The sequence below is a fragment of the Agelaius phoeniceus genome, chromosome 8 (genome assembly GCF_051311805.1).
Source record: "Agelaius phoeniceus isolate bAgePho1 chromosome 8, bAgePho1.hap1, whole genome shotgun sequence".
NCBI classification, from domain to species: domain Eukaryota; kingdom Metazoa; phylum Chordata; class Aves; order Passeriformes; family Icteridae; genus Agelaius; species Agelaius phoeniceus.
The window spans coordinates 2,090,001-2,092,500 of record NC_135272.1 but is presented as its reverse complement, the minus strand read 5'-3'; the positions used below and the strand labels follow the sequence as shown (position 1 = coordinate 2,092,500).

The following is a 2,500-nucleotide window of genomic DNA, read 5'->3' as shown; positions in this document are numbered from 1 at the left end:
CGTCCCTGGCGCTCTCGCCTCGCGCACGCGTGCAGCAGCATGTCATGGTACCACTGTGGTACCCACCCGCAGACAGCCGCCCACGCAGTGGGGGGAGGCCAGGGGCGAGGCCCGCGCCTTGCCTCCCCTTCTCACCCTCCTCTCTCTTTCTCTCGGCCCTCGGTGGCACCTTTCGACGCTGTCTCTCGCTGTTCACAGGCTGCCGCGCCACCGCATCCACGGCACGGTCCTGGGGAGGACGAGCTCCGCCCTGGTGGCTCGCTCCGCGAGTGGCTCGCTCCGAAGCGCTCCCTGAGTCTGCATTTAGGGGGGGACGAAGGCCCTGCGCGGCGATGATGACGACGACGACTGCAACTGCGACGATGCCTGCCGAGCCACAGGGAAGGGATCGAGGCCGCCTAGGGAAACACTTCCATCGCCGAACCCCTGACTACCTTCCCTCCGGGCACTGGCGGGACGCCGCTGCTGCCACTGCCCGCCGCAGGCGACGGGCCTGCAAAGCGACCCCAGCTGCACCACCGGCGTAGCCCCTGGATGGCGATTGATCGTCAAGCGACGCTCAGACAGGCGTAGCCCCTGGAGGAACCTGGGGCCGCAAGTGCGTTTGAAGTGTCGATGATCAATATGTCCTGCGATTCACATTAATTCTTGCAGCTAGCTGCGTTCTTCATCGATGCACGAGCCGAGTGATCCACCGCTAAGAGTTGTCTGCCTTTCGGGCACCGCTCACGCCAAGCGGGCCCCTTTTTATTACTCTGGCGCCGAGGACGCGTGGGCACGCGCCTGGCTTCGACTGTACGAGCACACAGAAACAAAAGGGGAAAAAAAAGCAACTGGAGGAACCCACGCTCTGAAGGCCGGCCAAGAGGCGGGGGAGCCCGTGCCCCCAACCGCCTCCCCCCGCGAGGGGAGATGCCGACCTCGCAAACGCCGTCCTTCGGAGGCGGCCTAGGTGCCCGGGCTCGGCCCGGCCTCCGTGCTGGGGGCCACGCGGCCTGCGCCAAAACGTGGGGGAGCATGGTGGCCCACCCACTTCTCGCTTTCTTGGGACTACACACACAACACACACGGCACACGGCCAGGGGCGCGCAGCCGTCGGGCCCCGCACACGCTGGCTTCCCTCAGTCCTCGACGGCACGGGCCTCGTGCAGCATTGCCACACTGCTGTGCAGCCGGCTTTTCTCTTTCCCCAGTGCATGGCCTTGCCCCGGCTTGAGACGGTACGCGACGGCGACCGGCCCCCACCAATGCACCTCCCGCGGGACCGCTCCCTTGCCAAGCGGGCGAGCGACCAGCAGACACGCTCCGCCGCCGGCCCCGGAGGCGGGCGCCACTGAGACCCGAGATGGCGTCGCCAGAACCCGTGGCCTGCCAGACAGCAGACCCCGCCGCTGCTGGGGCCGCGCTCCCGGGACCACCACCGCCGCACCGCCGGGGCCCCTTGCCTCAGGCACGCAGAGACCAGGCGGGGGGAAGTGCCCCCGCGGCCACCTCGCATGCCTTTCTGCGGCCCACACGCGGCCGGAAAGGGTGATGGAGGACTTGACAAGCGGGGCCCGGGACGGGACCGTGGCCGGGCGATGGCGGGCGCCTTCCGGCCAACCGTCCCCGCAGGGAGAGACACCCGTCGAGCGGTGCCGCCGCCACTCGGCACGGGGTCGCGCGTGCTCCCGGGCCTCCGCTGCCGGAGGGCCTGGCGAGCGCTCGCTCCCCAGCAGCGGGCGGGCGGTCGAGCCAGGGGTCGGCCAGTGGACGACGGCGCTACCGCTGTGCATTCGAGGAGAAAAAACTGTTAAGGGGAGGAGAGGCGCCAGATGCGGCGCCGCGCGTGCCAGAGACCGCGGCAGCGGGCCAAGGAGAAAGAGCACGGGCGGGCCCCAGCAGCCGCGACCCCACGGCCGAGGAAGGGCAGAGAGCGCGCGCTCTCTGCCAGCGTCACCCGTTACGACGAGGCGAGCGGGTCGGCCCCCATGGCCGACCACACGCCGCGGCCTCTCCACCGAGGCTGGGCCATGGAGAGGGGGAGGCAGGGCGCCCCTCCTCGGCGTGGCACGGTTAACCCCCATGGTGCGCGGCGGGACAACAACGGCGACGGAAGAGCGCGGCCGGTGGCGACGGGACAACCACCGCAGGGGATCGGTGGGAGTAGCTGCTCCCCACCCCTCAGTGGCGCCCCGCACGGCCACCGCCCGGCACGCCTGCCGCCGCCGCCACCGCAGCCGCCATGGCGGGCCACGCCGAGCTGCCCTAGTCTTTAAACCGCCGCCCGGCCCCGCCGGCCCCTTTCCGCAAACCCGCAGCATTTGACAAGGCTGAGGGAAAAAACCTGGGGGGACCGCCGAGGCACAGATCACTAGGTACCTGGCCCTGGGGCAAGGAAAATGACCTGCATGGCCCCGCCAGGGTGCCTCCCCAGCTGCCACCCTTGGGGGAGTGTCCACCAGCGGGGGTGCGCCCGACATCTGCCGCCACCACAGCCATGTCCTTCTCGGGGCCCAGG

The 2,500-nt window shown here is 70.0% G+C and overlaps 1 non-coding gene across 1 annotated transcript; it reads right to left on the bottom strand.

The window, feature by feature from the left end:
* Positions 1 to 553: 553 nt before the first annotated feature.
* On the bottom strand, positions 554 to 706 carry LOC129133402 (5.8S ribosomal RNA). The gene has a single exon (XR_008535962.2). It is a non-coding gene; the product is annotated as a 5.8S ribosomal RNA (ribosomal RNA).
* Between the last annotated feature and the right edge of the window lie 1,794 nt (positions 707 to 2,500).